We start from the raw sequence: 22,049 nt of genomic DNA on the forward strand, positions 1-22,049 counted from the left end.
TCCGGTGCCGCTCATGATACATTCCGTGTTACCGCTGCCTATGCCTCAGGTTCTTTTTAGTATAGCACAATTAATTTCTTTTGGATTTTAATTTTCAAGGTCTTGCTTCCCCCATTCATATCTTCTGAGATGCAAGTTTGTATTTAGTTTCAAGAGGCATCTTCAGTGACACCTGTTTTGTCATAACAGAGCATCAAAAGATGTACAATGATCCTGTGCCTTTCTTGGAGGCAGTATGTCTTCAATTCGCCACATTTTATGTGCTGAACCTCTCCTACCCAAAGAAAGCTTCGAAGACCCTCGCGTTCATTGAACGGTGAGAGAATCATTTGGCAATGCCTGAGTATACAGAGAGGTCAGAAAACGACACACTTTATATTACTGTGTCATTACTAATTAAGTTAACTGAAAAGTAAGGTAATTGTTTTTAAAATGCGAAGTAGGTCGATTATGTGGTATTATCACTGAATCACCAGAATTCTGAAAAAAACAAAAACAGACCAAAAAAAAACCAGTAGATCTACTGATAAATCAGTAGGAGTGGCAACACTGATTAGAGGGGAGGTTACGGAGGGAAGGGTACGCCCCACCTCTTCCTGCGTCACCTCCTCCTCCTGCTCTGTCCCCTCCTCTCCCCTCCTTCTCCTATTCAGTTTCCTCGCTAAATTTAGTGGGAAAAATGACGTCACACGACTTCGTGTCACGTTACCTAACAACAAATTCTGTTTTTTTTTATTCCCCGCTAGATTTAGCGGAGAATTAAATTGGTGTTTAGGTCACGTGACGTCAATTTTCCCGCAAAATCTAGCGGAGAAATTGAATTTTTTCCGCTAAATCAAGCGGAGAAACTTAGTTTCCTCGTTAAATGTAGCCGGGGATTGAATTGCTGTTGATGCCATGTAGTGGAGAATTGAATTTGTGTTGAGGTCACGTGACGTCAATTTTTCCGCTAAATCTAAAGAAGAAACTGAATTTCCCCGTTGAATTTAGCGGGAAATTTAACTGGTGTTGACGTCACGTGACTTCCATTTTCCCGCAAAACTTGGCGCGGCTACGCCGACGTCGACGGCAACCCCATGCCGCGAAACACGGAAACGGGCGCCTAAAGGCCCGTTCTCACATGCAGCAGAGCGCAACAAGCATAGCGCTAACCTCGCGCTAAGCGCGTGCTGACGGCAGCGTTCACCAGCTTTGTATTGCACCGTCAAAACTGTTGCTCATGGCAGACAATAAGTAGCTGACGACACGTGAGGAGCGCTACATCTGCGCTTCGCTGCATGTGAAAACCGGCCTTTAGAGCTGCGCTCTAAAACAGAAAACCTTCCATAGTTTCTCCATGAAACGGCCATGGTATATCCATAAACTATTGATCACATGGTTAATCAAACTATAAATACTAAAAAACAACTGAAAACAATACACGTAAAGTTTCCACTTCACTGTCCAAAAGCAACTAATTAGGCCCGCACCATTTTAAACGAAGGTCCAAGGCCGACCATAACACACACTAAAACATCCTATTAAACGCTAAGATTAGGAAAGAACCGGGATAACAGAGCACAGATGACCCAAACAAGGGACAGGCAGCGCCTCAAACGTAGGTAAAAAACCGCATCTCCACGTGGTGAATGATGTTGATTGGGGCGAAGCTCTGGTGGTGCTTGTCTGTGTAGACGGTGAGCCGCAGCCTGCCGAGCCTTTCGTTCGTTTTCATCCATGTCACGCTGCGGTCAAATGATGAAATACGTATATAACCACGTTCCATACCACACATTCTCTTTCAGACATGGATGAAAACGAACGAAAGGCTCGGCATGCTGCGGCTCAACGTCAACGCAGACAAGCACCACCAGAGCTTCGGCCCAATCAACATCATTCACCACGTGGAGATGCGGTTGTTTTTTTTTTGCCCTGCACGAGCACGGGAGCACGTGCTCACGTGCTCGTGACCCGACGGTGGACGGACATACGGACATGGCTAGCCACTAAGGAGCATCGCCTTTAAAAAATTTATTTTATCCAGACCCACAATACGAGTTCTAAAGTCGTCACTGAACCAGACGGAAAGGTGCATTTCTCTTTATAAAACCCACACATTCAAAGACGTTTAAAATCCTTAAAGTCAAATCATTCATCCTAACACATCCAACCAATCATCGGAAAATCTAACTTGATAGATCCCACACAACAAGAAGGAGGCTGGAGAACGAAAGCACCCGATGTCAAAAAGCCCCGTGTCAAATGCCCTCGGTAAATGCCCCGCTTTTTTTGCCCGGTTTTCCAACAACCAGTTTAAGAACTCTATCAAAAATTTCCCCGTGTCAACCGGGGGGTCTTATGTACTTTTCAATGTCTTTCATATATATATTCTCCATAGTCACCTTTTCGTGGGTCTGCGTGTGCTGGTGTTGTCACCGCAATGCCCGAGCCTTACTAGAGCGACAAACAAAAACAAACGGCAATGACAAGCTTCAAACACATGTAGCATGCTCGCGATGGTACCTTTGGCAGACGTGTAGTCTTTCGGTGCGGGTGAAGTAAGCACGAGTAATTGCAAGCCTACCAAAAATACCCTCGCGTGCATGATACTCGTGTTTGAACTTAGCCTCCTTTATTTACACAAAGCCTGTCAAATCGCGAAAAAGACTGGTCTGGGGCTTGTTGCTGTCGATTGTTTCTGGTTGTCGTTCTAGTGAAACTCGGGCTCCACGCAATTTGTGGAATGAATAGCGCGATATTTGTCACGGAGTCACATATAAATTTCATTTATGCTACGTTGTTGTTGGAAATATGTCTACCGCCTGAGAAAATATGCCATCTTTACCCCTTTCCATATGAGTGTTGGATATCACCATCGCCGATCTGTAAACTTCTACTGTGGGCAACTTGTAATTCATCCAAATGCTTTTTATTTTCGTGATTCAAATTAACTCTTTCTTATTGTTCCCTTCACGCATATCGCGTACACCAGTGAGAAACGAAATGTATAACGGGGACACAGATTCCCAGACTAGAGGGTTAGGTGGCGCATAGCAGCTATCTGACCCTGCCACAAATGAAGTCACCGAAAATGTAATGCTTGTCCCGGAAGTCGGGGGTCTACTGGGCTTCCTAGTGCATTCAGTCTATGTTTTGGTTCATGACTTTTCGTGTCTTTGAAAAGGTTTTTAATAATCCCGTTTTAGATCGATTTCCGAGAATAAGGCATTTGAATGTGGGACATATGCCCGTTTCACGCAATAAAATCTCAAAATATTCACTTCGAATGGCCTTCCAGTAGACTCCTCTGCTCAGCATGTTTTATTACTGCGGAACAAGCTGGCTCTTTCAGAATTAAGAAGAAAAAGAATCAATCGCTTTGAACGCTGTTTGCACAACCACTCCGCAGAGTTGAAAAGCCCGTCAAGCGTCCACTTCCGCGAAAACCACTTACTTTCGGGAGTGAGGCCTGGGCTTGCTTGCCATGGTGAAGAAATGAAACAGGGTCTTCGAGCACGGGGTTTTCGAGACCCCGGGCTTTCGCGACAGGGATTCTGGAAGCGGGAAAATACGGCTACACACCGCCCCCTACCCCCCCCCCCCCCCCCCCTCCCCCCGAAAAAATGAAAAAAAAAAGAAAATTCCTAACAAGCCGGCATAAAACCTTAACTACTGGTGAAATAACGTGTCAGGACCGATTTGAGGACACTGCCAAGCAGCATAAGATGTCCGGCTCATACAGTTGTCTGAAGTTTGAACCCTGACTTTTTGTTTTAGATTTCTATTGATATCATATCGGGTTGGAATGTTCATGACTTTACTGAGGTGCACTGGTCCTAGTCTGGCCCAAGTATACTCGCACGGACCGTCACTAATTCAGAAGCTTCTTTGTCGCGGTAAAATTGCGAGGACAAAAGGGAACTATGTCTTGTAGCCTAAGCCTTCGCAAAGCTTGATGACGTAATTGTGTAATGGAAATCGCCCGCCTGATGACAGTTGAGCACGGTTCATGGATTAGACACTAGAGCTGCGTAAGCTCTCGACTACGGCTCGTAACAATCAATGCATCGGTAGACACTCGGGTAGTGCCTCGTCTCCAAACACCTCTGTGTTGAGAATAGCCGAACTCTTACAATGCTTGGTACTCACCACGCGGTGTTTTACTTTGCCGACCACAGCGCATGGCTATGATTACCGTCGGTTGCACAGGATAAACACCAAGCCACGTGGCCGCTTGTTCTGGCTCCGTGTTAAGGGGATGGACGATGCTCATATTTTTCGAATTTATTTGCCGACTGCAATTGCTTAAAAAGAAAAACTGAGGCAAGATTATACGGTTATTAATGTTAGAGAATGATGCTGATTTTGAGCGAAAGTAGAAAATTCGTTTCATGACCCCTTCAACCCGTGTGTGTAGCGTATTTATCTAACTTTGCTCGTTTATTAGCACACGGAAGTCTACACCACTTAGAAATCATCGTTATTATAACGATGATTCTTTACAGCTTTTTGAACTTCAAGCTATTATGGGGGGCATTGCTGGTCGTGTTGGATAAAGCTTCTAGGAGATGGAGCGCTAATTTAAAGCTCTGAAAAGTGGAAGAAGTGAAGTCACTAATAGGAAGCGTACCGAAAAAATGTTGTTATCATTATGCCAGAAGCCCGGTTAGCATTAGAAGAAATTGCCTACAGTCGACTGGCTATAGTTTAAAGTTTATACAAAAACGGTGTGCGCGGACTACTCCTAGGCACCTTTGGGAGCATTACAAAGGTCCCAAGGAAAAATATTGCAGTGGTTCCTTACTTTCATAGTCTCTCGCACTCTAGGTTCAAAATGCAATGTCTTCGTGGTTTTCGGTGGGATCTCCGCTCATTCAAACTCACCCTTTTTCGTTGGAGCTGAAAGTTGCTGCGGTAAAGCACATAGAGATAATACGATGAGCTGTGTCTAAAAGGTGGTGTTCAAAATATTCTTGGACTGCGGGTTGCGTTATTTCGGGCAAACGGGGCGTTGTGTCCATGGCCGCATCAGGGAACACAAACGATGGGTAAGGAATAAGTCGCAGAATTTGGAACTTGCTAAGGATGTCGGATAGTGCGATTTGTGTTTCTTCTTTGAAAAAGGAACTTCAGTTTTAGAAAAAAAAAATGTTTGAGAGCACCTAAGCACTTTTTTTTATTTAGGAATGCGAAAGGCATAAATGTGTTTCTTTCGCTCCCTCAGTTCGTCAGTCACGTAGTGGCCTGAACGGCCACGTTTTCCCGGCCGACGGCCGAGCGCGCTCTCTCGTGAAGTGGCCGCACCACACTGAGCTCGGTCGTGCACCCTCCCGAGAGCTTGCCCGAGCGGGCTCAGCCACCAGGCCCGCACCGCCGCACCGCTTTTACCGGCTGCCGGGCCGCTGCGTGCGCTGCGCCGCAATGGAGACGGCTTCTCTGGTGTTTTTTTTTTGGGGCACTACGCACTCTAAAAAAAAATGGAGGAAAAAAGTAGCAACGGCGCGTCTTCCTCCTTTCTACTGACGCGCCCCCAAGCGGACACGAGAAAAGGGGAGGAATGAAACGTTTTTCTCCTTCTCCAGGCAGACGGTAGAAAGCTTTCGCCCTCCCCACTCATCTTCTTTCGGTTTCGTTTTTCGAGCAGGTCGCGCACGTTGTTTAATAAATAGCTGTTGAGTTCATTCAGCTTCAGCGGCAGCGAAGGCCGCCTGTAATTCCGTCTTCTAGTCGAAACGTGCAGAACATTTCGCTTGCATGGACGTTTTTATCACTAATTTCATCAGACGAGCAAACGAAGCCGCTAGAAACAGCGAAGTTCCGGAGCAGTGCCAGCAGCGCCACGTGCACTGGGGGATGGCCGTCTCCGGATTGCGGGACTCGCGCGGCACGGAACTACAGTCACTACAGTAGCGAAACCACGCAGAACTGTGTCGACGTTTTCGACGTTATGGAAACCGCAGGAACTGCGTCCAAGACAGGCAGGTTTTGCTGCCGGCTGCCTGGGTGCCTTCCGTGCTGAGTTCGGTTCTGTTTTCCGATGCCGAGTGCAACCGGCGTTCAACGTCTTTCTGTGTTTGTGCGTGTCAGCAACATAGCTGCAACATCGTGATGGCAGTGTTGTGGGTTGTGAACAGAAGACTGGAATTATCGCCGATGTGACCGTGTGCTCGCGTATCAGTGGTGTATCAAGAAGATGAGATCGTAGACTGTTGGGCATCGATACCGCTGGTCGGGCCGTGATCGGAGGGGGCAGGGTGTCGCAGGTTGACCCTCCGCTTTACCTTAAAAAGATTAATACCACTTGAGGAATTACGTGCAATCGATCAAAGTGCGGATAGCCATGTCGGAACGCTGGTCTCAACAGTAGAAGCTAATATCGTACAGTGGCCAATGTGACTCGGAATTGTCTCGTCCCCGAGAGCGATTGCGCTCTGGGGCAAGGACTGAACAGTACGAAATAGTGACGGAAAGTACGTATATTTACAAGTATGGAATTTCGGCATTAAAAAACAATTGTAGGTAAAATCGAAAAAAAGAGCTACCCTTTATATTGCTGTTTAAATAAACTACGATTCCTGGACAAACTGCCCTCCAAGTGGCGCGCTGGGATGAGCGCTAGAAGTTTTCGGGCTCGCCACGGCGTAGCTCCGTTCACTTAAGAACTGCCGCAAGTCGCGGCTTTGACTACGTTCAAGTTGATCGAAAAGCGATTTTTCAGCCCGTGAAGCATCACTTCCATCTGAGTGAATATCCGCTCCACAGAGATTAATTCAAGACGGCAATCGCAGGTTTCCGCGAACAGCACAAATAGAAAAACCAATAGAAATACAGGGCACGACGTGTCGTGTGGGGAAACAAACTCATGGCTTCGAACCGCATTGAAGCGGCTTGGTTTATTGGCTTTCAAATAGTTACGGCATGATCGAGCGTTTACTTTTTAATAAGAGATTCATCCCCTGAGCCATTCAAAATACTCTAAGAGGTTTGACATTGCTGGGAAAAAATCAACACGCTGGGAATATGTTTTATTGCTTAGGAAGTCACTGAAAAGTTACGTACGTTCAAAACGACCAGTATAAAAGACGGAAACGCAGAGCGCGAGTGTAGTGTTCGGGTTAGTGTGGTGTTCCGCTGTATTGATATTTGAACGTGCCGTGTATGTGCTCAACGTATGTTCACCTGATGCTTGTAATAAGCGTAATGTGTGTAAAGCGGAGGATCTCCAAGGGCAGAGATGGCCTGAGAAAAGCAAATTATTTTTTTGTAGAACATGAATTGGGCGGTACCTAGCCCCACTTAGCCTAGCTACTTGTAATTAGTCTGCTTGACCCTGCCATCTGGTGGCTAGCGATTTAACCTTCTTTCACGCTACGCGATAAACAGCGGCTTCGAGTTTGCTCTTTCGAGAGCGGCTTTTGGCTTCGCGGATAGAGTTTGCCCTTTTCCGTGATGTGCGGTTGACGAAGGAATTGTGACTCGAGGAACACCAAAGGTAAGACGCAAAGTGCGCGAAGTAACTGGGAATCGGTTGTGTCCGTTTAACATTGCAGTTCTGTCGACGAGAAGACTGAGTAGCTGCTTTCGAAACGCAAGTTTTTGTACCTGTGGGGGGAATCTGGCTTCGGAAATAAACACAGTTTGCGGAAAGCTCGTATTACGCTTTTATTTGCTGCTGCTCTCGTCCCGTACAAGAGACGTAGCGTCCTCGTCAAGCCTTATTGGGCTCGATTTGCTCGATTCGGGGCCGCCATAATAAGATGCAGGCGACGGAGGAACTATTTGCTCCCCTGCTTCAGGGACGAAAGTTTCTCCCTTTCTAAAGAAAACATAGGTTACAAGGCCGTTCCTCCTATAAGGGAGGACTATCCATACCCTTTTTCCTAAGAGTGCGCCGCACATGAGCCAATGGGTGTCTCCTTCATTGATGGCGCGCGCCAGCCAATGGGAGCATAATCCGTCAGAAATCGGCTTCTCTTCGCTCCGTTGTGAAAGTAGATTTTAGGTGCCGTTTGGTCAACGTTGGGCGTGGTTTCAAAGCTGATGACGTCATTTCGCTCCATGGGACAGTTAATGCTCTCGCAATAAAAAAGGGTTTAAGGGACTAATTAAGACGACTTTATGTACAGGCGAGCATAGTAACTGTGGGAGCCAACAATCCATTAATATAAATTATCGGGTAAAGGAGCTTCAGTTTATAGGATGTGTAGTGCTTTTAATTGGGTTGAAAGCGGATTGCTCCAGGAAGATTGGTGATTTAAAAGTTGGAGGGTTTTGTAGTTCGCCATAAATAGTTTGACTCTGACGGGAGGCGGTTTTGTTCGGTAATAGAGGAAGTATTTTCTGTCCAAGTATTCAGTCTTGGCAGTGGCTTAGTCTGTCCGCTAGGGGTCGATTGGCTTCGTGCGTATGTATTTTGGTCCCTCTTTCCTTTTTTTCTGCGTTGAATAGTCTAACAAACGGTACGCTTGAACCAATAAATTTCCATTGTGTTTGTAATTATTTGTTTTCTGTCCACTTATCAACCTTCCCCGCTTCCGGCTTGAAAAGGGTGGCGTAAATTTTCTACTTCAAAACATGCATAGGGCGCGGAAAATGTTCCGGGTAATAATGTTTTTTCCCCTGAACAATTTGCTACCCAATTATCACACTTGACATATTAGGCTATTAATTTAGCCGTGTACACCTTCATGTTTGTTTATCACAGCATTTTTGACACTATCATTACGGTAAACAAAAGAAGAACAGGAAGTGAAATGAAGGGCACTGCTGTCAACTGTACAACACGCTCATCGAGTATTTCTATGTTGAAAAACGGAGGCAAAGTTGGTACTCACTCGTTCAACGAATAGATAAAATCCGAGGGCATGAGTCGATCACGTCCAGCGGAATATACACACTGTTTTTGGCGCGCGCCTTCTTGTTGGGCGATAACAAGCAACAGGCAGTCAACACACCGACACCGCATCCCCACCGCACGAGGAACTCGCACAAAATAGTCAATCGAGGTCAGACTAGAATGCTCGAAACTTAGACGCGAGGCCGAGGAAGCGGTGATCTCTGTGATCTAGGAGTCATCCAGACAGACGAAACAAGGAGAGCGTTGTTCGGAATGAGAGCGAATCCGGTGGTCAGGGGTGCTATGTTGCGCTTTTTGCACTCCCAGGAGACTTGGAAGAGGGAAGTGACGTCAACGACACAGCAAATGCAGATTGGATGTTGACAGAAGAAAACGAAATCAACACCCAATCTGCGTTTGCTGTGTCGTTGACGTCACTTCCCTCTCCCTAGTCTCCTGGGAGTGCAAAAAGCGCAACATAGCCCCCCAGGTGAGGCGCGTCTTTCCCCGATGGGACGACGAACAGGTCACACGTTTTGGAAGAAGGAGCCCCGGAATGTGTAGGAAAGCGTTTCCTCATTCCTCTCTTCTTATTTCTCCAGTTTTCTCTCCTTCCCTAAATATGGTTAGGGGAAGAAAAAGAGGTGAAACGCTGCATGCGGCGCCATCTTTTGCATCGTTTCCGCAACCAAATGATAGAGCTAGGAAAAAGGAGCGCAATTTAAACGTATGTTCAGTTTCACTGTCGCGCTGTGGGTAAAGTTTTCATCTCCATGGTTCAGTTTTAGCCAAATCGGGGGAAGCTTTTTCTCCTAATTTTTTAGCAAAAATTTTAATTTTCGTTGGTGCTCTTTGGTTTGTGGTTTACAAAATTGACGTGTCTATTGTAGTATATTCACGCCGTAGGAATGAAGGACATTCTGCGCTTTTCGCATGTTTTTAGTGAAATCGAAGACTGTTTGGTCAAGTCTGTATTGTTTGTTGTAAAAAAGCGTTTTTTTTTTATTTAATTTTGTTTACAAATTTTTGAATACAAATATAAATAACAAGTTTGGGCGCCAAAACGTGAGTTGTGCAAGGTGTTTCTACATTTCCTACTGGGGGTCTTATTCATTTAAGGGTGCACGTAAGTTTATATTTACGTCCATGACTTCCATCATGGGGATATCCCTAAACAAATAATATACTAATTATGAACGCAAATGAAAAAAAAAAATATCTCCCAGGTTTTTAAATATTGTTAAAGAAAGGTTTAATCATTTAAAATTGCAATTCCTCGAGTGTGGACGCCCTTCTTAATAAATCGGAATCCGTACTTTTCATAAAGGCAAGTGTTTGCTCTTTAGATTTAGTGGGCTTTATTAGAAGACGAAGTTCCCTGTTATCTCAACCGAGGTGGTGAAAATTGGTATCAATGCCAGCAAGTGTCCTAGCCCCAGATATTCTCCCGCGGGAGGGAATGTGAAGAATGCCAGGATGACATTCTCCACATTCGTCAAAGTGGCGCAGACCTCGTCACCACACGTCAGTTCTTTCTTTCTGTAGGGGTAAGACCCCTCTTTCCCTCTTTTCACTTCCGGCAAACCACGCCGTTTTTTAGTGTGGCGGGCAGTCCGACTTCGCTTGTCGCAACGTTCACCAGCCCATAGGCTTTTTTTTTCTTTTGTGTAAAGGCATAATCTTTTTTTCTTTTTCTTTTAGGGCTGGCTATTTACCGCTTTATTAAATCTAAAGAGTTCCAGGAACAGCAGTTTCAAAATAACTACTCAATTACAAGCCAGATAGTCATTGGGTTCGCAGAAAGTACTTCCTGAAGAACGCTCGTAAACAAACATCATTCGGAAGGTAAAATCATTTTAGTACCGATCGGTCTATGACCGGGCTCCGACATTTCATCGAACGCTGTTTTACAGTATATCGTTATTAAATATCTTGTACGCAAATGCAGGAAACTTCGGAGTGAAATGGGAGACGGAAGCAGAAAGCGATACTGGCGCCAGGGAGTGAACAACTATATATTTTTTTTTCGGAAATGTAGCAAGTTGGTCTGACTCAGTAGAGAAATTGATCCTCTATAAATTATTTCTTAATTTCATGGAGCACGAGCTCTTATATTGAAGGTCTTGGTGTTCATGACGAGATGCAGCATGTGATGTAAAAACGTTTCGGGATTTGAATTGCGACTTGGTAAAATATAAGCGATAACTATTTACCTTTTTCGATCTTGTTTACTTATTTTTGTTTCATTTTCTACCGAGACACGTCTTATTAGATGTGATTGCTCCAAGGAGGCCTAATTGGCAGTAACCATCAATTTGCAATGAAATCGACTTGAAATGGGTTTAACCGACCAGAAGCAATTTTTATAATCATTATGTTTTTTTGTTTTTGTTTTGTGATTACACATATAAATGGCTTCAAGTAGCTTTTTTGGTTATTAGAGTCTATTTTTGACCATATTGACTTCAAATGAGTACCAAATGCTACAGTTCAAATATTTGTCAATGCTGTGCTACATCTATTATTCTCAAATTTGATTGGCGATAAGCTGGCAGTTTTATCTATATGTGCTTGATATGGCTACAAATGGCTACTAATAACTAGTATTGAAAACTTTTAGCTACTTCTTTGTTTATGAATGAATGGCGTCACATGATTATTGTTGGCTATTGGCATTTATTTCTGACCAGATTGGGCTCAGATGGCTACGAGTTAGTATAATTGACAATTCGCTGCTATAGGAGTGTTCATTGATGAGAATGGGTTCAAGTAGTTTTTATTGGCTATAAGTCGGGTGCTTGGGACGCGACTCCGACTGGTGTGTTTACCGCGTCCCAAAAAGTGGTTCCTCAATTTCCGCCTCAGGACATCATACGAGTGTCATGTATCACCGAACCATAGATGGGTAAATTACTTTCAAAATGTAATTTAAGTACAATTACAATTAGTTTGCTTGAATAGTAGTTTAACTACAATTACAATTACTACTATGTGAGAAGATTTATAACAATCACAAATTACTTTTAAAAAGTAATGCAATTACTTTACAATTACTTATTTCTGAGAGCGACCCGATTTGGGCCATATAACTTTAAATGTGTTGTATTAAGCATCGCTGCATAAATGCCAGATGTCGTACTTTATTTTATGAATTGTCTTAAATTCATAAAAAAAACTTGACAGTTTGGGGCAACTAAGTACTACGTTCTTATATGTTTACTAAATAATAATAAATTAGATTATGTGCTGGAAGACGCCAGATCGCTAGGAAAAAATTGGGTTGACAGACTTCTGTTAGCCAGGCAAATGAAAGTACGATAATTAGTCACATATAAATATTTTGCAAGTGCTAATATCAAAATTAAAATCCACACGTTCTAATACGACGGCAATCCCATACAAACATCATGGTACTTTAAATTATTTACACTGAGTTAAAATTAGAATGGCTCAGAAATATATAAGAGCCAATGCGGTGCTCCCGAATCATTGGTGACAATATTCACAGGTGCGAGGTCAGTCTCCAAAATGCTTATGCAAATAATACCCAAAGTAAAATAAACAGGAAATAAACTTGAAAAGAATACAAAGATACAAAGGCGGCAGTACTGGAAGCGCAACGTAAAAAACTGGCAAAAAATAAAGAAAAATGCCTTCACAAACAATTAAAATTTCCAACGTCGACTGAAAGCAGAATCTCATTTTTTTTCTTTCAATATTTTGCCATGACTACGCTATTGTTCTCTGCTCGTACAGCAGACGGCGCTACATGGCGCCTTTGAGCAGAGCCGTTGAGGTAGGCGGTTAGGCTCCGAAGATGATTTTCTCTCAGCCCGCAGTGTACGCAACAAAACAACAAACAATCCGACGCTATTTATGTTGTGCGTCTGTGTAACTGCGTGTTTTTATGAGAATGTTTCACCGAGAGCTAGGCCGCTTGTGCGAGCGCTGAAGCTTTCACAAAGGTTCCGTCGGCGCCTCAAAGTTTTGCAAAAGTAATTGTAATTGTGCCTGAAATTTGGGAATTACTGATGCCAGAAAGTAATTAAATTACAATTGCAATTCTTTTTAGCCGAGAGTAATTATTGCAATTACAAATTACCAGGAAGAGTAACTAAATTACCATAATTTCATTACTGTAATTGAATTTCTACCCAAGTATGCACCGGACAAGATACTAACGATGGGACAACAGTGTAGGCGTTTTGTGGCCGAGGCTTCTTCGGAGTATCAGTCGTTTCCACCGACGAGCGTGGGGAAACGGAACCAATGGTCCCGGAACGAATTGTCCCGGAAAAAATGGTCCCAACTTCAATGTAGGCAAAAATGGTCCCGCGAAAATATCGCCCCTGTAAAAGCCTCAGAACACAGCTGTAGCCAATTGTTGCACTAGGACCTTCTAAAATCCGACAGCGCAGGCGACAACACAGGCGACAAAACAGGCATTCAGGATTGAACGCGTGATTCGTCTTCAGCTAACGAATGACGCGTGAAAGCGCCACATTTTCGTCCGGTGGCCCATTTTCCTACGGTAAGTTATTTACTGTGCACTTTCAGACCACGTCATTATATATAAATATTAATAAGCGTCCCACTTGAAAGAGATCGCAAATAATTATTAGTTTTATACATTTAGTTGTAGAATCTCTCCGCCAGTACAGCCAGAGAGTAAAAACCATGGAGGACTTCGTTCGAGGTGTGAGCCTTAATATTCGGGTCTGACTTCTTCAGAAGTAAGATATTTGTATGTTTATCTATGTGGCATCAACAAATGTTTAAGTTCTGAACAACTTCCTGTGAAATATATTTCAACCTAGGTGTTGTAGTTACCGATTTTTTTAGAGAGACAAGAAGGGGCGTCACTCGTGCACACGCACCCACTGCACCTCAAAAGGCAGCGAACTCCGCTTCTAATGTGGGCTGTAACCAAAAGACACGCGGGGATGAATGTAATTGGAGTCGCATAGCACCAATGACATGAGTAGAAGTGCTCAATTTCCCTATAAAAAGTAATTGGAACATAGCTAGAAAAATGCTCGTTATATAGTAATAGCAGACTGACCTCTTCAGTATACGATCACAAAATATTACAATAAAATGGCACTGACTCTTCTATTGTTAGACAATATTCCGGCAATTTTGAATAAAAGAGCTATCGAAGCCTTCTCAACTTGCTCTTAGGTAACCGGTCTCAAATTATGGGAGCAAGTTGCTCATTCCACCAGCAAAAAAGTACGTGGAGGGCATAAAGAAATAAAGTGCATTGAGTGTGTTATACTTTCGAAGTGATCTTATTACGGGACCATTTTTTCCTACCTTAAAGGGCAACTCCGCTTAATTTCAAAAATTTTGAGATAGTGGCCGATTTTGCTTTTTGAAGCACTCAAAAACAATCCCCAATCCTTTGTTTCGCGAAAAATAAAATATTTTTCGTGTAATTTTACTCTAGCCATGATCACAAACCGAAACCGAAACGGTGGCAAAGCCGGACAACATTGTATATTCGGCATCACCAAGCATGCACACCCACGTGATACACAAGGGGAGAAGGAGCTCCCCTCTTATCAGGTTCCTCCTTTGTGCCTCCTGGATTAGCACAGGCGTCGCTATTCTCCTCCCAGAAGGTTATAGAAGATTAACCTGTCACTCAAAATTCTTACAAAAGCAGCTTCCCTCTCCTCCTTGGGCCTATAAGTAGTATCAATAGTCGAGCGCCGGGCCGGCCGAGCGCGTCTCTCACGGCGCTGGCGCCACCCGTGCTCTCCCCGGGAAAGAAAACAAAATTGAAAAAAAAAAAGAAGCTGTACATGCTTGATGACGTTACGGACGTGCCGGGAGAAGGAATTTGGAGGAAGCGGAAATGCAGCCGGGCAGTGTTGTCTGGTCCGCACGTCTCATCCAAAACCAGCGGATTCGTGCTTGTCAAACTTGGACAGCGATTTTAATAAACTTCTAGGCGGAATTCCGTCGTAATATTTGCCATGGGGTTTTTGTAGATGATAACAAAGACAACTGTATAGTTTTGCACTACTGGAAAAGAAGCGGAGTTGCCCTTTAAACTTGAAACCATTAGTTCCAGCAAATTTATTCGGGACCATTCATTCCGGTACCATTTGTTCCTACACGCATAAGTATATAAATGAAAGCATCATCAGAAAACAACCTGGAAACTTAAAACTTTTAACCTTTTTTTTCCCTACCGTTTCGCAAACAGTACTTGGACTCGTCAAGGCGTGTCCAAACCGGACACTACGAAAATCGTCAAGCGACCCAAATCCGACAAATCGCTCGGCACTATGCTCCCGGGCGTTTTTTTTTTTTTTATTTTGTTAGGGGAATTGTTTTGTAGTCAATTCTCGCCCGTGTTCTTGACAGCGGCATTCATCTGCTCATCACATGAGTCCGCAGAGCAACTCACAGGCTCTGTTGGCTGTCGGTCAATCGCTGAAGGCTTCCGCCGTTTTTCAAGTCTCGAAAACGGGAAAAAGAATGACACTAAGGTGTCTTTCCCTTTGCCTACGGGAAGCGAAACGCACGCTTTGAAGCAGGAGTGCTCCAAATCCACCGGAAGCCGGACCTCTTTGGCCTTCCAGCCGAGCGAGCGACGGCGGTAGAGAGGTCAACGAGGCGCGGGAGAAAACCAGTGGCAGCTGGCGTGTGATGTCAAATCTGACAAGCACCGGCGTCAAAGAAAAGTGGAGGAGGCGAGGAGAAAAGTCGTGAAGTTAGCTTGCCTACAAAAATCGTCAGGCGACACGACGCCCGCAAAAAGAAAAAATTGAAGCGTCCGCTTCAATTTTGAGGATTTTCGCATGAGTCGTGTCGCCTGACGGTTTTTGTAGCGTCCTGTTTGAACTGGCCTTCAGGCGTTCGTCAAACAGTAAAATTTGCCACGCGAAGACATCAGTGGAGGCACAAAAGTCAGGTAAGGGAACGAAGGAGACAACACCACATGCAGAAAGACATAATGAAACAAATCTAAAAATAGGCAAGATACAGGAAGAAGCAGCAAACAAGAAACAGCTGGCTGCGGCAACAGCAGAGGCCCGAGGATAGCCGGCGCGACAAAAAGCAACACATGTAAGCAACAAATAAAAGAAAAAAAAATAAAAAAACAGAAGGAAATTGGTTGTCCGCTAACTTTGAAGAGCCATGTGCAAATACGCCAACCCGAAACACGTTTTGCGTTGGTCGCGTCCCTTTTCGGCGTGCGGGAGGGCCGGGGGTGGTCGGTGTGGCAAAACGGAGTGCCGCAGAGTGAAGCGTAAAACAATGGGCAATCGGCACAAAATGCCTAGCCGTTGGCGCCAACAATGTAGAGGAAGCCTAGAAACACCGAGGATGTTAGCAAACGTAAATATCGACCACATGAACACCCTGCCCGCCTCAAAACCTCAAGATGTGATGAGTACTGTAACAGAGAGCTTGCCTCTGATTTTATATATTCCGGCGTACAGCCGTGTTGAATTTATAGATTAAATATGATTCGCGCGTCTCGCGGTCGTAGTGAGAATGGAAGACTGAATGATGGTAGCAGTTCCGTTCTGAAATGTATGTTCAGGGCGTAGCATATGTCTTGAGAAGATTAGATCGGGAGTAGATATTATATGAGTCGTATGGTCGTTAAAGCGTAACCAAAATGGAGGGAGGGGGGGGGGGGTTCTGTTTGTCCAATATCTTGCATGTTACAGAGTGTGCAATGCAGTATAGGTATACTACCTTCCGTGAGACAGAATTGAAGGTACCGTTTATGTTGTAGACCTAATGGCACTCCTGACGGCGCACTTGCAAAAGGTCATTCATACCATCCGTGAGCTCCAGCTCAAGGCGTGGAGATCCCACTTCCAGCAGCTCTGCGAGGCGGCGTTCCCGTGGCTCCAGGCGCAGGCCACTACTGGCCAGAACCGGCCAGGTTCCTCTGCTTCCAAATTAGCGCGTCAAGGAGCTTCGAACGCTTCCCGGACAGCGGTACACGGTGTCCCGAATCGTGACCAGCGAGGGGCCGTTCCGGCTGTACCTACTATCAAGATCAACCAACACGTGACGATTCAAATCAGTGAAAGAGTCGTTGCAGGGCTCCTTTAAGGCTTTAATTCACCCTTCTGCTCCTCAGCGTCGAAGAGCACCGCCCGGAGCGCACACCCCAAAAGTCTGAAATTTGACGGACATTCGCCAGTGTGGCTCGTGCTGTACAGCACAACTCACTATCAACCCGCCAATCAGATAAGAACTCGGTATCGCTGCCGGCCTCTATAACATTTTCTTCTCTATTTTGGAAAATTAGTAGAAAAACGCGTTCGTCACGAGCTGCATGTCCGTACTCGAACCCTTTACCTCAAAACGAAGACAGCACCGAAGGGCCTTAAGCTATCCCCCAATCCGGCCACTAATCTTAACGAAATGGAAGAACGATCATGGGAGGTAACACTGAACTCCGTATCCTTAAAATTAGTTAAATATTCAAAAGTCATATCAAAAGTAACGTCAAATTTCTAAGAAAAAAAGAAAGAAGAGAGAAATAAAATCTTTCCTGATCTTACACAATTCGAACGAGATCGAGGCGTACTATCACAGCAAGATTGAGGCAATAGTCTCCATGAAAGCCAAAAAAAACTGTCTCGAGATAGAGTTCCCTTCGTCATTGATACGCTTATTTCCTTCGCACCCAGACTATTTTCACCGTCGTTTCCTGCGGTTGACTGCAAAGTGAATGATGGTCCTTGGGCTCTTTCAATAACCGCACGTACGCCCTTACTTCATATTTCTAGCACCGGGAATACTGCTGCAAATATCCCCACAAATCAGAGCGCTCCACTCGACAATAAGGTTAATTTGTCGAAAATTCTTTATCGGCTAATGAACAAAAGATTTTACAAAAATGCCTGAAGTTTTGCCTAGCCACCGGCTATCACAACAAATTCCAACTTTTCTTGGACCTAGAAACCTTTGCCCGGACGCTTAGACTACAGGAATATTTTCATAACAAGCAGATAGAAGAGCAGCACGCGCTACCTAACCCCAGACAATAGACGCCAAAACTCAAAAGAGACAAATATCTGTACCTCTATATTGAATCCGTGCAACGGATTATTTTGAAATTATACAAGAAGCCTAAACTCTTCTGTCAAAACACATCAAAGGATGAGCAGGCAGCCATGAATGCACTATCTGACCGAACTGATATAATTATTCACCCGCTGATAAAGGCGGAGCTGTAGTGGTCCTAGACAAAGCAGACTACTTGGAGGAAGGCATGAGACAATTCAGAGATGGCTCTTTTCATAAACCTCTCAAATCTGATCCTTCTGACGAATATAAACATATCCTAAAAAACACCCTACAACAGCTTCATAAAACTAAAATGCTCGACGAGCGCAGATTCCGTGCACTCATTCAACTTCATCCAAGTCAAGGTACATTTTATAATCTTCCTAAGATCCACAAAGCCGATAACCCGATAATCTAAGGAATCGGCACGGTCACTGAAAACTTAAATTTTACTTGAGGAAGAAAACGAGACGGGACGGACAAACACAAACTCGTTTCCTTCCTAAAGTTTAGTTATCCTTACCAACCCGCTCGTTCTGTCTTTCCACTGAAAACCTTCCAGTTATTTTGACCGACTTATCAAAGAAATCCCCCAAAAGCCTAAACTCTTACATAAAAGATACTAATCACTTTCTTCAACTAATAGCCGAACTTGATGTTTCGGCCGATTCCTTTCTAGTTACGTTCGGCGTGGCCTCCCTTTATACAAACATCCCGCATGCTGATGGCATCAGGTCGACTGTTTTTGTGTACGAGTCCCGTATATATGAAAAACCAGTTGACTCTAACACATCATTCATTTTGCTCCAACTCGTACTGGAAATGAACAACTTCAAGTTTAATGAACGTCACCATGGGCAAGTAAGTGGAACATCCATTGATACAAAATAGACCCTTTATACGCTAACATTTTTATGGGGGCCCTGGAATCATATTTTCTTTCAAATTAGATCATGTTGCCGATGTTATATACATGATATATTTATAATATGGACCCATACGGAGACTGAACTGCTAAATTTCATCGATACTTTTAACGTAGCCCACCCTTCCATTCAGGCTTTCCACCCGTACTCCAAGCAGAGTATAAATTTTGTGGGTGTAACGGTAAAAATAATAGACGATGCACTAGAAACTAACCTGTATCAGGAACCCACCGACCGCCAGCAAATTGACTTCAGCAGCTCTCATCTGCGACACTGTAAGACAGGTATTCGTACAGCGAGGCACACCACTACAGACGCATTTGCTCTAATGAAGACGATACTGATTCGCACACAAACCCATTACGTGAATACTGACTGCACAGAAATATCTGCGCAGGTCTAAAAAAAGGTGCATTATTGCACCCTCTGTCCCATATAATACACCCAAAACTTCAGTTTGACGTACAGCGCACTGACGTCGATCTGACGGTACTAACTTTCCCGAGAGGCTTGATAGCCGTGTGGTACAACTTAATAAAATAGTTCATGTACGTGTTACTGACTAGAAAGAAAAATCGGTGTTTTCTTGGCTTTACTGCAAAACGTCTATGTTTTCTTTCTTTGGTGCTTGATACGTACCTTAGCTTTTTAGTAAGTTATATCGCACCGTTATCAAGCCACTCGTAAAATTTCGACTATAGTGCGCTGTATGTCGAACAAAAGTTTTGGGGTGAATTACATGTGACAAAAGGTTGTAAGGTGATACCATTTTTTTAGAGTGCAGAAAGTAACAAATTACACAGTCTAAAAAGTTCAAAATCCCAACTGAGAGGAAAACCCTGCACGACAGGGCATAGCAGACCCCAAAGCTCACGAGACCAATGTAGCACTCACTTTCTCTGCTAATATCTCAAACATCAATGGAATTCTTCGCAGGCATTACGACATATTAGAGCAGAGCCATCGAATGACTCAAGTGGCACCCAAAGCGCACCGTATACTCGCGAGCAAGAAACCTGGGTGACGTTATAACCTCGTCCTGATTAACTTCCCCTAAAAGTAATGGAACTGGGCCATATAACAAGTCAGGTTGCAAAGTATGCCCCCATATGGTTCCAACCAACAGAGCCAATAGCTCGAAATCTAACTTTGTCTACAACAGAAAGGTACCTACAGTTGCGACTCACTGAATGTAGTATAGCTACTGCACTGCGCGCTCTGTAGTATGCAGTATATTGGACAAACCGAAACCTCCGTTTCGCTTGCGCTTTAGCTGCTATACGGATCATATAAAATCTACTCCCGATCTCATTCCTCAGGACACACGCTTCTCCCTGAACATGCAACTCAGAATGTAATGGCTATCATCCTTCAGACAAGTTTCCAGTCTCACTACCACCGCGAGGCGCGCGAATCCTATTTAATATATAAATTCAACACAGTGTCCGCCCGAATAAATAAAAGCAGAGGCCAGCTCTCTGACACAGCTCTCATCACATCTTGAGGTCTTGAGGCCGGCAGGGTGTTCGTGTCGTTGATGCCTGCATTTGCTAACGTCCTGGGTGTTTCTTGGCTTCCTCTAGATCCTTGGCGCCAACGGGTGGGCCTTGTGATTCGATTTCCTATAGTTTTACGCTTAACTCTGTAGTATACCCTTTTGTCACGCCGACCACCCCCTGTCCTCCCGCGCGCCGGCAGGGGCCGGGGCCGACACTAAACATGTTTCGGGTTGGCATATGTGTGAATACCTCTTCAAAGTTACCAAGAAAACAATTTTTTTTTCTTTTTTAGTTGTAGATTACATTAGCTACTTTTTGACGCACCGGCTATCTCTGGGCCTCGGTTGTTGCCGCGGCCAGCTGTTTCTTGTTTGCTGCTTCTTCCTGTATCTTGCCTATTTTGGAGTTGTTTTATTATGTCTTTCCACATGTGCCGTTGTGTCCGTCTTTCCCTTACCTTCCCCTTGTGCCTCCACTGACAACACCACTTAGAGGAGAAGGCCAGATCACGACTCCAGTGACGTCACGGCAGAAGGCTGACGTGCGACGCTCTATAGAGCTGAGATGAAGGCTTCGCGCGTAGCTTTCACCTCGGAGAAACACGGGATTTCGCTCTATTTATTTTCTTTGAGCTAACACAAGAGCTGTGAAAGCCAAGTTATTTAAAGAACACATATTGGAACTCAGGAACAATATTATAAGCTACAATTATATAGACAAATACAAGAAAGTTATATCTTGAGACAGCTGTTCTATTTCTTTAAGCGATAAACTAGGTGGTGTAATTATGTCTGAACGACATGGGAGCTGTATGACAAAATAATCCTTGGGTAAAATGAACTACAGTAACAACGGGGCAAATGATGCAGAGGTGTTCATTTCTTTCATTTCATTTTATTCACGTCAAAGGCATCCGAACGTGCATTACACGAGGAGAGATTCAGAAATAAAAAGAAGAAACGTAATTGAATCTAAAAAAAATAGACACCAGCAAGTAAAATCACACACAAAACAAAACCTTATTAGCATGCTAGTGTTATCATGCAGTTTTACAAATTAAGGTTCACAGTTGCAGAAGTTGATCTACTTGCTTTTAAATGAAATGGGATTGCACTCAGTTACAATATGGTCGGCTATAAATTTGCTCCAGTCAGTGATGGAAAGACCTAAGGAAGAAAAGAAAGAAAAAAGTTAGTGTGGCACTGAAATGGTTGCCTTGCAGGAATTGTCTAACACGGATAATCTCAAATTGGCAGCCCGGCAGCAAGTATATTGGAAATCGGAATCTGAGTAATATACAGGTTGGAAATAACACAATAGTGCTATTTTTCGTCTTCTTTCTAGAAAAGGAAGATTGATGTTAGTTTTTAAAGAGGAGACACTAGTTTCGGATGGATGATCCCTGCATATAAATCTGGCTGCCTTGTTCCGAAGTTTCGAGCCCCCAGATTAGGTAATTTAGGAGCAGATTTCAGGTCGTGCTTGCGTATTCTAATTTTGGGAAGATAAATGTTTTGTACGCGAGTAGCTTTGTTTCAATGGTAGCTAGATATAATGTTTGTCTAATGAAACATACTGTTTAGTGCGGTATTTGTTATTTGCTCGATGTGCTCGTTCCATGATGAAGAGTCTGTAAAATACAAGTCCAGATACTTGCACGATGATGATTGTTCTATTAGTGGTGAAAGTAAGGAGTACTGGGTTAGTGTTTTAGGGGAGGATTTAGTTACAGATGTTTTTCAGTATTTACTACTGTTACTG

At 43.9% G+C, this 22,049-nt stretch overlaps 1 pseudogene; it reads left to right on the forward strand.

The window, feature by feature from the left end:
- The first annotated feature begins 200 nt into the window (after nucleotides 1-200).
- Nucleotides 201-22,049, forward strand: part of LOC120848080 — a 129,827-nt pseudogene continuing 107,978 nt past the window's right edge.

Source organism: Ixodes scapularis, unplaced genomic scaffold, assembly GCF_016920785.2.
Source record: "Ixodes scapularis isolate PalLabHiFi unplaced genomic scaffold, ASM1692078v2 PGA_scaffold4__175_contigs__length_147842914, whole genome shotgun sequence".
NCBI lineage: Eukaryota > Metazoa > Arthropoda > Arachnida > Ixodida > Ixodidae > Ixodes > Ixodes scapularis.